The sequence below is a fragment of the Zingiber officinale genome, chromosome 8B (assembly GCF_018446385.1).
Source record: "Zingiber officinale cultivar Zhangliang chromosome 8B, Zo_v1.1, whole genome shotgun sequence".
NCBI lineage: Eukaryota > Viridiplantae > Streptophyta > Magnoliopsida > Zingiberales > Zingiberaceae > Zingiber > Zingiber officinale.
The window spans coordinates 67,818,508-67,831,869 of record NC_056001.1 but is presented as its reverse complement, the minus strand read 5'-3'; positions in this window follow the sequence as shown (position 1 = coordinate 67,831,869).

The window sequence follows — 13,362 nt, the reverse complement described above, 5'->3', positions numbered from 1 at the left end:
GATCGAACAAAAAATAAAATTCTAAAAATAATACAGCTCCTGCTGTATTTGATACATACAATCATGCACATAAAATAATGCCCTTGACATGTCCAAGGGTCCAATCACACACAATATCTAAATGTCATAATAGTTGGAGCCTGCAAACACAAAGTTAGCACATCCTACTATTATCCTGCCTAAATTATGTATGACATGTGCATAATTAATTTGAAAACCAAATCACACAGAGGCAAACCCTAGCTCTGATACCAATTGTTGGTTAGTCCTAGGAAAAACGTACCGGTTCCACTGTACAAAATTTTTTGTATAAGTGTCGAACCTTTCCTTAAATAACCTATTGTGTTCTTTAGAAGTTAAATTAGGAATCGCAGACGGAACTTAACATCATTGATTCCAAATTTAACTTATCTGTTCTTAATGGTTTAGATTTGAATCGCAAGTGGAACTTAATACTATTGATTCAAATCCACCTATGTTATTAATTCCATTAAATATTAATTTTCAAAATTGGCTTCCAGGACTGCATGGCGAGGCACATGGCCTTCTTGGATATGGGAGCAACCACCACCGCCTAGACAAAGCCTTTTAAGGAAAGCTAATATTTAATTTCCTTAAATAACTCTAGGTTAACCAAAAAGAACAATCGAATCACAAATTCAAAAAAGAAGAAAACACAAACTCGAAAAACTAATTCGAAAAACTAGATCTAATGCCTCTCGTGTTTGGAATTCTTACAAAAAGAAATAACTAGCATGATGCAGAAAATAATTGCTAATTATACCTTCTCTTTGTAAACTAATGACCTCGAGATCTTCTGTCGTATTCCTCGCCTCGCCTTGGACGTCGTGTGGGCGACGATCCTCCAAGATGAACACCACCCAAAAGCTTCCTTCCTCCTCCTCTAAAATTCGGCCACCACCACCACCAAGGAGAAGAGAGCAAAGGGAAAAGGAGAAGAGAGAGGGTCGACCACCACCAAGAGAGACTCCTCTAAGAGAATAAGAATTGTCTCATGAAGCCTCCTCACCCCTTCTTTTATAATACTTGCCCAAGGCAAATAAGGGAAGAATTTTTACAAAAATTAAAATCTTCCAAGAGTTTTTCCTTTTCCCTTTTAATTTTTCTTTTTCTTTCCTCTTGATTGAATTGATCACCAAAAATAAATTTGATGATTTTATTTTTTAATATGGTCGACCACCTTGCTTGGGTACCAAGCAAGGGTGGTCGGCCCCCATAAGAGGAAAGGAATATTTATTTTTTTTATAAAATTTTACAAGAAGAAAAACTCTTATAAAATTTTACAAGCTCTCTTTCCTAAAGTAGGAGTTAAAAAAGGAAAGTTCTAAAAAATTAAAACCATGTTTTAAAATTTAAAACTTTTCTTATAAAATTTCCTTTTTTAATATGATGATAGAAAATTTTAATTTTAAAACTTATCTTCCTTTTTTTTCTTAAACCATGAAGATGGTTAAAAAAGGAAATTTTTAAAACTCTCTATTAAAACATGTGGCCTAATACAAATAAGGAAAGTTTTGAAAATTAAAATCTCTCTTTTAAAACTTATAGTTTTCTACAAAGAGAAGATTTTAAAAATTCAAAACAACCCTCCTTTTTTGAATTATTGTGGCCGACCCCTACTAGCTTGATCACCAAGCAATAGGGCTGGCCCCTATAGAAGAGGATGTGGTCGGCCCTTGCCTGGTCACCAAGCATTAGACCGGCCCCCTTCTTAGACACCAAGAAGAGCCTTACATTTGGATGGACTTGAGGTTATAATGAGGCTACGACAGGAACCTAGAGGAGAAATTGGTTTTGACCTTCCGATGAGCTTGTGTATCCCATGCTCGCCCCGAACACACAACTCAAGTTCATCGATAATAACTCATTCCACTAGAGAGTTATTATCGCACTACCGCACCAATCCCAAATTATATTATAAGTTCCTTCTTATCATGAGTGTGTTAGTCTCCCTGTGTTTAAGATAACGAATGTCCACTAATTAAGTAAGTTACTGACAACTCACGTAATTAATATCTAGCTCCAAGAGTAGTACCACTCAACCTCATTGTCATGTCGGACTAAGTCCACCTGCAGGGTTTAACATGACAATCCTTATGAGCTCCTCTTGGGGATATTTTCAACCTAGATAATTAGGACACAGATTCCTTCTATAATCAACAACACACACTATAAGTAATATCATTTCCCAACTTATCGGGCATATTAATTTATCGAGCTAAACCTCACCCTTTGATAAGTCAAAGAAATAAATATTAAATATATGTGCTTGTTATTATATTAGGATTAAGAGCACACACTTCCATAATAACTAAGGTCTAGTTCTTTTATTAAGTCAGTACAAAAAGAACTTACCTAAATGGTCCTACTCAATAACTTTAGAGTGTACCAGTGTAATTTATTAATCAAGACAAACTAATACTTAATTACACTACGACTATTCCGATGGTTTGTGTGAGCTATCGAGAAATTTAAATAATAGGGTTATTTGAGAAATAGCATTGTAGAATTTTTTTAAAAATTTTAGAGATTTTCTGGAAATTTTTCAGAGCTCATACGGAGGGTTTTGAGGGGATCGAACGGCGGGTGTGGATAAGCCTGTTTGGAATACTCGTTTAAGTGAGGAAAAGTTTTAATATAAATACTTTTCTTTTCTTATTTCTTTTCCCTAAACCTATCGCCGAACCCGATCTTCTCTTCTTCCCTGACTCCCTTCCTCTTCTCTCTGTCTCTCGCGGATGACGCGACGCCGAGGCTGGATCGGGCAGCGACGCCACCAGGGGAATTGATCGCCGGCGGCTGAGCACCTCCTTCCACCACCGTCCACCAGATCTGGGAGGGGATTTGTTGGGTCAGAGTCGCTAGATCGAGCCGTGCCATCGCCGATCGTCGACGTGAAGGGGCAATTAGGGTTTCACGGGTAAGCGACCGATCCTTCCTCTTTCCTGTTCTCTGATTTGTACCCTAGTTCGAGTCTTCTTTTCGATTCTTGCTCGCTTCCTCATTGATTATTGGCGATCTCAGGTTAGGTGGTGGATTCCTTTCCTTGTTGTTGTTCATTGAGGGTCAGAGGAATTCCGGGAACGTAGAATCGAATCGGGCGACACCTTTTGGAGACAATCGGTTGAGGTAAGATTAGGGTGTTGTTTGATCTATGGTTTCCATGGTATGATCTACTATTTGATCCGTGATCTTCAAACTTAATCTGATCAATGAATTTCAGATTAATTCATTGCTTCATCTGATTTATTCCAGTGAGGATCTGTTCTGTGGATTTGATCAATGTGTGTGTTGTGGATTGCTCTATGATCCAGCAACATTGTTTCAACAGCAACTCGATTTGAGCAGTGAGGTCCTGTTGCTGTGGTGTTGGAAAGGTGATCGTGAAGTGATTTCTAGCAGCATCCCTTGATCCAACAAGCAATAGGGGCTATGAATCGAGGTATGTGTAGGGATTTTTGATACATGATGTAAATGCATTGAATTAGGATTATGAGTAGGTATTTGATCTTAGTTATAGATCATAGTGTGATTTGATTATTTTAAATAGATGCATGATTGTTGTGATTTGATCTAATTGCTTAGATTTAATCTAATGGAATGATTAGGGTTAAGGCAATTAACCCTAGTCAACTATTAGATTTGATTTAAGTTTAGATTTCTAATTTAATTGGTGATTATGGATTAGGTAACTAATCCTAATTAACCATTAGATTAATTAGGTAGATTGAGGTTGTGTTGATTAGGGTTTTGCCCTAATTTAGTTTTAGTGATTTTATTTAGCTATTCATTTGATTTAGCTAAATAAAACTGTTTCTTTGACATATGACTCTGATTCGAGACGGGCGTCTCGACTTTAGATTTGGATTGTACCTTCTATTTGAGGTGGGTACCCTTTGACTTATCTTTTCAATATTGTCTTATGATATGTATAGTTTATATATAATTACTAGTGATTGGTAGAATTATCACTTCCCTGGATATAGTTTATTCGATACCTCTAGGCGATTACTAGTGATTGGTAGTTTAGTACTTTCCCTAGGTTTAGTGTAGTTGATACTTGATTCATGCTTCTACTGTTAGCTGCTATACCTTTGTATAGAATGCTTTTCTTTCTGGCTATATTTATCTGTGTTCATAGAGATAGAGGTATTTATTGTGCTTCCCTCTATACTGGATTAGTTGATAGATATGTTGGATATGTGATGTTGGATTCATGTTGTTTGTTATCATTATTATATATATGTTTATCTTTTTGGCACCTACACATATGGAGGAGGATATGTTCAGGTATGACATACTATAGCCGCATGCATCATATCGCATGTTTACATGCTGGGCGATTGACGACTCCATTATTGTTGAGCTCGTCGGCCGACTACATGGACCTCTGCACACATGACCACTGCATGGGTAGTGGCACATCACTCAGGGTGTGTATGGTAGGTTGCTCGGTGGTGCTCCGTTGGGGTGCTCATGGGTAGTACAATGACAGCGTGGTAGCACGCCGAGGTCCCTCCCCGTCATTGTGTACCGGGAGATGAGAGCATTGCGCTCCCTCACTATGTTTGAGGTAGGAGGATAGGTGTACTCCGACAACATCCCGTCCACTCGGTCACTCATCAGGGGTAGTGACGGCAGAGTGCACGATGTCACAGCCCTACCTACTCGGTCTCACCATTGTGTGTGAGATAGCTGACTGGCGTTAGGGGTGACCATGTCATATTGCATCATATGCACAGATTGCATTGATTGTGATTGTTGCATATTGGATGATGCATTTTGATGGCTGCATATGATTGACATGCATACAGGCTACATACTTATTTGCTCTAACTATTTTTATCCGTGTATGTTCACAGTCAGTTACACAAGCCTCGCAGGTGAGTACAGTTTATTTTAGTTATGCATTCCTTATTATTCTTGCAGTAGACTGTATTACTTGCTTATTGTTGGTTACTGTAGTTTATTCAGTACTTGTTATACTGTTAGGAGATTATACCATATGTTATACTGTTAGGATACTGTACCATAGGATTGTTGCTGATAGTTATATGTTGTTGTACATATCTATTGGATTATCTGCTGAGTTCTTTGGACTCACACCGTTTTATTACTACCTTTCAGGATGAGGTCGTCGGGAGATATTCCAGTCCCCCCCCCTTGTCGCAAGGATTCTTTATTGTTGTTTTCTATTATGGTTTCTATGCATATACTGGTGATGTGGGTTTTGTATTGTGGACTTTATATCGAACACTTGGGTTTACTACTTTTGGTTTTCCGCTGCGGATATTTTCATTACTTCGTGGACTTCGTTTTCTTCGTTGTAGTGGAATAGGAGGTTTTACATATATCTACGATGATTTTATATCGTCTTCCTTTATATAACTGCGTGGATTGTTCATATTATATCTGTGTGGAAATGTTGAATATAATTGCGTGGATTGTTTACTATTTGTGTGTATTGTTCCGACAGTGTGGGCCGATGGTTTAGATATATGTATTTTTGGATTCATATTGTCACTCGTTCAGGGGAGATGCTGCCTAAATTTCTTCTGGCAGGGACTACCTAGGGCGTGACAGTTTGTTCCTTTCCATCTTAGTTGTGAGCAACTTTTTATAATTTATAAAGAACCGTTAAGTTTTTTTAAAAAAAATAAGTTTAATTTTAAAATAAATTTTTAAGTAAAAAATTAAGTTTAATTTTAAAATAAAATTTTTAAGTTTTAAAAAAGTTAAATTTTAATTTTAAAATAAAATTTTTAGGTTTAAAAAAAGTTAAGTTTAATTTTAAAATAAAAGTTTAAGTTTAAAAAAATTTAAGTTTAATTTTAAAATAAAATTTTTAAGTTTTTAAAAAAATTAAGTTTAATTTTAAAATAAAATTTTTAAGTTTTAAAAAAGTTATATTTTAATTTTAAAATAAAATTTGTAAGTTTTTAAAAAGTTAAGTTTAATTTTAAAATAAATTTTTAAAAAAATTAAGTTTAATTTTAAAATAAAATTTTTGAGTTTAAAAAATTAAGTTTAATTTTAAAATAAAATTTTTAAGTTTAAAAAAAATTTAAGTTTAACAAAGTTTAATTTTAAAATAAAATTTTTAAGTTTAAAAAAAATTAAGTTTTAAAAAAACATTAAGTTTAATTTTAAAATAAAAATTTTTAAGTTTAAAAATAAAGTTTAATTTTAGAGTAAAACTTTTAAGTTTAATTTTAATATAAATTTTTAAGTCAAATTTAAGTTTAATTTTAAAATAAATTTTTAAGTTTAAAAATAAAATTTTTAAGTTTAATTTTAAAATAAATTTTTTAAGTTTAAAAATAAAATTTAAGTTTAATTTTAAAATAAATTTTTAAGTTTAAGAATAAAATTTAAGTTTAATTTTAAAATAATTTTTTTAAGTTTAAAAAAAATAAAGTTAAATTTTTAAGTTAAAAAAATAAATAAAATTTAAGTTTAATTTTAAAATAAATTTTTTAAGTTTAAAATAATAAACTTAAATTTTTAAAATAAATTTTTAAGTTAAAAAAATAAATAAAATTTAAGTTTAATTTTAAAATAAATTTTTTAAGTGTAAGAATAAAATTTAAGTTTAATTTTAAAATAAATTTTTTAAGTTTAAAAAAATAAAGTTAAATTTTTAAAATAAATGTTTAAGTTAAAAAAAATTGAAATAAAATTTAAGTTTAATTTTAAAATAAATTTTTTAAGTTTAAAAAAATAAAGTTAAATTTTTAAAATAAATGTTTAAGTTAAAAAAAATTGAAATAAAATTTAAGTTTAATTTTAAAATAAATTTTTAATTTTTATCTTAATTTTAATTTAGTTTTAATTCTATTTAATTTAATTTAAATTTTTAATTGAGTCCTTAGTCATCTCACCCGATCTATGTTTTCAATCAGGGAATCCTATAATTTTATGAGATGAATTAGGTTCAAATTTAGGGTTTGGTTTAAACTTTGTGTTATATTCAGGTTTAGCTTTGGGTTCAATAACTAGGCATTCTCTGGATAAAGTTCTGGATTATGGTGAGTCACTTGGATATCATTAGAGTAACCATGCATTCGAGGTTTTCCAAATAGTCCTATCCACTAGACTTAGTACAAAAACCTTCGTCTAACTGGTTAGAATCCATAAAGGGTAGCTTCGGTCAGTTCCACTTAGCCAAATGCACCAGGTCGAAGTCCGTCTTCAGGTATACTTCTATCCTTTTCTTCCAATACGAAAAATCATCCCCATTGAATAGGGGAAGGCGTACCGTGCTGAAGCCTTCAATCTGAGACATGATGATCCTGCACACGATAAAGCAACGACAAACAAAGTCCCAAGACTTGGTCTTGGATTAGTAGTGCGGGAAGAATTAAGAATAATAAAAAGAGCTAAATTGGTGTTGCACCAATTTAGATTTAATTGCAACGAAAAAATTTTCAAAAAGGTAATAATACCAGTTTGGAATTATGCGAAAAATTGAAAGCCGAAAAACGAGTAAAGGAAAGTTTTACCCCTTGTCTGATTGGTGGTTGCACCAAATCATAGCGGTACCTGCTCTGATACCACTTGTTGGATCATGAGAGTCAATAGAGAGGGGGGGGGGGGTGAATATCGATTTTAAAATTTATCGAAAAGAGTTGAGCACAGCGGAAAAAGTAACGAGCCAAAGACGACACAGAGATTTACTTGGTTCGGAGCCTTTGTCGACTCCTACTCCAAGGCCCGCACACAAGGGTGCTTTCGGTGGGAAATTACTAATAATTCGAATAGCAATTACAGAATTGATGTACAGGAATTAATTAGTAAAATAAAAGCCGACAATTAGAAACGGAAAAAGTAAACTAGAACTTTGTCGGAGAGCTTTCACAGCATCACAGGAGCAGCAGAGATCGAATTGGGAATTGTTGTTCTGACTCCAGCCTTGACCCTCCTTATAAAGGATGTTCGGGGCGCCTGGAACCTTTAGGGCGCCCTGGAGTGACGTAGCCGAGCCAACCAGTGAACTCCACGTGGCACAGCGACGTTGGGGATAACTTTTTGCCTCCGGGCGCCCGGGTACCTCCCGTGCGCCCAGACTCTGTTTTCCAGCGGTTTCCTACCTGCAAGAAAACGTTAGTCCGAGGCAAATATATATCCTGCAAAATAGAGTGTTAGCACAGTTTATCATTGAATAAAATATTAATTAGATACTGTCTCCTTGAGACCGGAATCTAGTCAAGATCTCGACTTATAGTTCCAAAATGGTTCTAAGTCGGATCGGCGCCTAAGTTCCCTTCCCGGGAATGCGTCCTCACAGTCACTCCCCTCCAGTGACTTACCTTCACTTACCTGCCAGATGTCCGGTCAGCCCTTCGACCCGCCTGGACTTCGCGCCAGCTATCCGGTCAGCCCGTCGTTCTAGCTGGACTTCGCGCCAGCTATCCGGTCAGCCCGTCGATCTAGCTGGACTTCGTGCCAAACGTCAGGTCAGCCCGTCGACCCGTTTGGACTTCGTGTCAGCTATCCGATCGACCCGTTGATCTAGCTAGGCTTCATGCCAGACATCGAGTCAGCCCATCAACCTGTTTGAGCTTCTCCTGCACACTCGGTCAGAGTGTTAGATCAACAACAAAACTAACTTAACCTAATTTGTTATTAATCAAAACCTGAGTTAGACCGTTAGTGCTAACCGCACCAACAGGAACTACATGCACGAATGTCATATCATGCTAAGAATGCCAATTTAAAGGGCGTAAGAAGGAAATTCATAAAGCCCAACCCAAAAATTCATGTAAGATAAGAAAATAAAGAATGAAAAATCATCAACGTTACTTATGATTCCATTCTAATTTTGGTATATGTGTATAGCTAAGAAATACAAATAAATTTCATGTAAAATTTGCTCACTTCTTTAATCATTTAAACAAAATAAGAACATAATCTAAACTAACTCCAGACTGATATACATATGACTCTATTTCACTTTTAGTATAACCAAGAAACTAAAAAAAACACGAAATTAGCCCATTGTCATCCCCTTTAAAACAAAAGTAGCATATTCTACAAACTTTGTTAGATTGTTAGGACCGAGTTTCAAACCAATATTAAAAAAATTCTCGACCGCAAATCCTCCTTGACGTGCAACACGAATGAAGACTAGCAGAAACATACTACGTGAAACGAAATTCCGACTTACAATAAAATGGACTGGAAATTGGATCTTCATCTTCTCTATCAACTCAGTTAAGGCAAAATCCCAATAACAGATAGTCTCCATCCAATGAGGAAGTCCAGCAGTAACTCATGAACTTACTCAAAGGCAAGGCAACTAGCACTACAACGACAAAAGTGACGCGGTCAGTGTGCCCACCCTCCAATTCCGTAATCTGAGGCACAAAAGATCTCATTTTGAACACCGAATAGTATTTCCTTCCGCAAAAGAGATACAGAAAATACACAAAAAGTTGAAATTGGTCAAGTAACATGCATTCCGGTGGAGGCACTAAAGATGGAGACAGTGCATCCGGTGCAGACCAAGAGCTTCTTGCCATCCTGGGAGAAGGCAAGAGGCGAGGCAACGAATCTCTGGTCGTGAGTGATCATTGGGATGCTCGTCGGTGATGTTGAAACCTAGGAACGATGAGTACAAGACGCCAGAGCGACGGCGGCTATTGGATTTTTGGTCAGGCAAGCACGACACAAAAGCAGGAGCGACAGTTATTCAAAAGGATTTTAAGTTTTGGGTGATAATGAGTCAGGTTAGAAAATGAAAATTCATTTTTTATTAAAAATATATACTCGTTCGACTGTTAAAAAATATAAAAATTGAGGAAAAGGATTTAGAAATAGGGGCTCTTGGTCTAGGGGTTTAGGGGTCATGACTAGACGAGATCCTCTAGTCCGTCGGGTCATGAATGGAAATTTTGATTCTCATTTATGCTGTTTGGAAAGGGACAATAGAAATCAAAATAAAGTATTCAAATTACTTTTCCCCCCTTGACCACACCCCTTTCAAATGACCTTTATACCCCTCTTTCTTCTTTTTTTTCTCAGTTTTATTTAATTTTTATTTAGTTTTATTTTTTTAATCAATTTTATTTATTATTTTTTCATCAAATTTGTATATATATAAATTTTTATTTAAATTTTAGATTTAATTAATTTTGTTTTTATTTTGATTTAATTTTAAATTTTAAATTTTATATTATTTTTGTTAGTTTCATATATATAATTTTTATTTTGATCCATATTTTTATATTTTTTTAAAAAAAATTCCAAATAATAACTCCTAAAATCTATGAGTAAAAAATAAACAAAATCTTACAAATATATAATAAAAAAATTCAAAAAGAAAAATAAAACTGATAAAAAAACTGGTTAAAAAAAAAACAAAACTAATAAAAAAAAGCATAAAAACATATAAGTGTAAATACAACTGAATTTTATGGTGGGACCGGGAGAGGAGTGTGTCAACGGGTGTGAAAAGCAGCTCTCATAAAGTAATGATTCCTACGATTCTATTTCTGACCCTCCCCATTAATCATAAAACTTATTGCTCTCCTCAATTAAATTTGTCATTGTTTGACAGAAAAATCCTTCTCCTCAACCCATGACCTTGATTGCTTCTATCATAAAATCATCACCTCCTTTGACTACTTCGGTCATAAAATCATTCCCTCTTCAACTGCTTCTGCCCTAAAATCATTTACCTCCTTTGACTGTTTCCGCCCAAAATCGTTACGTCACTTTATTTGACTGCTTCCACTACAACAAAAATGACTTTCTGCATCATGCAATTATTCTATCTGCAGCGCACATTGCATGCTGCACAACTCCATGCTGTTAAAAGTCAAAACACATTTGCAGCGCGTGGCCGCGCGCTGCGGTAAATTGCATTCCCAACGCGTGACCACGAGCTGTAGTAAATTGAACTTGCAGCATGCAGCTGCGCGCTGCGGTAAATTACATTCGCAACGCGTAGCTGCTTGCTGTAGTTAATATCATTCACAGCGCACAACCACGCGCTGCGATTAATTGCATATAAAATAAAAAAAATATATATCACACATATAATTATCAATATCGTACACTTATCACTAAAGGAATAAGTGTGTTACATGCATATAAAAATAAAATAAATAAATTGTTGGTGTAATATTCCCTAGGTCAAGGTTGACCTGGTTGACTGAGCTTGAATTGGTTCAAGCTCGAGTTTTGATGTTTAAGTTTCGATGTTTGACAATATATGTAGACAATACATGTAGACAATACATGTAGACAACACATGGAAATTGCAGGGGCAATTGTTCATGTGGGAGATTGTGAAGAAGAATCAAGTAGGTCAAGGATGACTGGATACTTGATTGGGAAATCCTGGTGAGTGAAGCTAGGTAAAAGACCTAGTGGGTGAAGCTAGGCAGCTGGAAAGTCCTAGTGAGTGAAGCTAGGCAGTTGGGAAATCCTGGTGAGTGAAGCCAGGTGAAAGACCTATTGAGTGAAGCTAGGAAATCCTGGTGAGTGAAGCCAGGTGAAAGACCTAGTGAGTGAAGCTAGGCAGAAGGGAAGTCCTGGTGAATGAAGCCAGGCACAGGAAATTCAGATGGATCAAGACTGATCGGACATTTGGTGCTGGGAAGTCCAAGTAGGTCAAAGGGATTGACCGGATACTTGGCACGAGGGAATCCAGATGGGTCAAGGTTGACCAGACATCTGGTGGAAGTCCAAGTGGGTCAAAGAGATTGACCGGACACTTGGTGAGGGAAACCTAGCAGGTCAAAGGTGACCGGATGCTAGGCATGATGAACCAATAGGTCATGGTTAACTGGATGTTGGTGTAGGGGACTTTGGACTTATTTTTGGGTAAAAACAGGAGCTGAATCGATCAGCCGATTGATTGGCTCATGCCCAATCGATCGGCTGATCGATTGGGTGAGTGCCCGTGACAAACCTCCTCCTAATCGATCAGTGGATCGATTGGGGAGAAGAGTCGCGCGAACAGAAAGCATCCCAATCGATCGGCCGATCGATTGGGAGCTGCGATTTTTCGCGATAAGCCCTAGATCGATCAGCCGATCGATCCAGACAATTTCCAGGAGCACAGAGGCGCTCTGGATCGATCGACCGATCGATCCAAAGCCTCCCCAATCGATTGGGAGCAATCCAATCGATTGGGATTTGACCGTTGGTGCAGGATATAGCTGTTGGCGAGCGTTTCTCTCAGCAGAACTTCCACAGCTTCGATCCTTCTCTTCAGTGATCTTCACAGCGACTCCACAAAGTTCTCACCGCCAGTTCTTGAAGGTTCTTGGAGGCTTGTGCTAGTGCACGTCCAAGTCAAGAGGCGAGGAAGAAGTTAGGGTTAAGGTTTTCTTGTGCAAACTTGTAAGATCTTATTGTATTTTGTTTCCATTTCCTTTCTTCTTGTACTGAGAGCTTGTAAGGCTTCTCCACCTTCGGTAGTTACCGTAAAGGAGTGTTTTTCATTGTGGAGGGTGTGTGAGTGTGTGGATCCTTGGACTAGTCACCTCTTCTTGAGGTGGATACCAAGTAAATCTACGAGTTAGCGTTGTACTGTATTGTTTCTTGTAATTTCCGCTGCACATCTTCACGAGAAGCAAGCAACGCTGAACACGAGATCGCGCCGAGCTATTCACCCCCCTCCCTCTAGCTACATTTCCGTCCTAACAAGTGGTATCAGAGCCAGGTTGCTCTTCACCGGAATCATCGCCGGAAGGGGCAAAAAGCTAGAGGGTGAAGAAGTTGAAGCAAATTTATCAAAGTCAAAGAATTCAAGAAGCTCAACTTCAAGATGGAATTCCGAGATGGACTCGGATTCGACACGAGGGTGCCTCCACCATTCACAATGATGAGCTTAGATCTTTGGAGATCAAGGATCGAAAATTTCTTGATGGTGGAGATAGAGCAATGGTTTACTCTTATGGAAGGCTTCGAAGCTCCAACAACTTCAAAGGGCAAAATTCTCAAGAGAAGCAAGTGGAGCCAAGAACAAATTCAAAGGAGGGAGGCCTATGATAAAGTGACCAAGATTTTGATCAATCTATTGCCTAGCCACATTCTGGAGCAAATTGGAGAGTTCAAGGATGTCAAAGAGCTTTGGAGCAAATTGGCAACGATTCATGAGATCCCCTCCACTGTACAAAATAATGAAGAATCCAAAGAGGGTGACTCGATGGATCAAGACCAAGAGGAGGAGAATTCCGAGGTTGAGAGATGCTCAACACCGGAGGAAGAAGAAGAAGATCCATCCTCTATGGAGCACGAAGATACAAGCAAAGGAGTATACTCCTTATTTCATGAGCATGAGGATTCAGAAGTTGAGAGGTACTCAACGTCCGAGGATGAAGAGGTAGA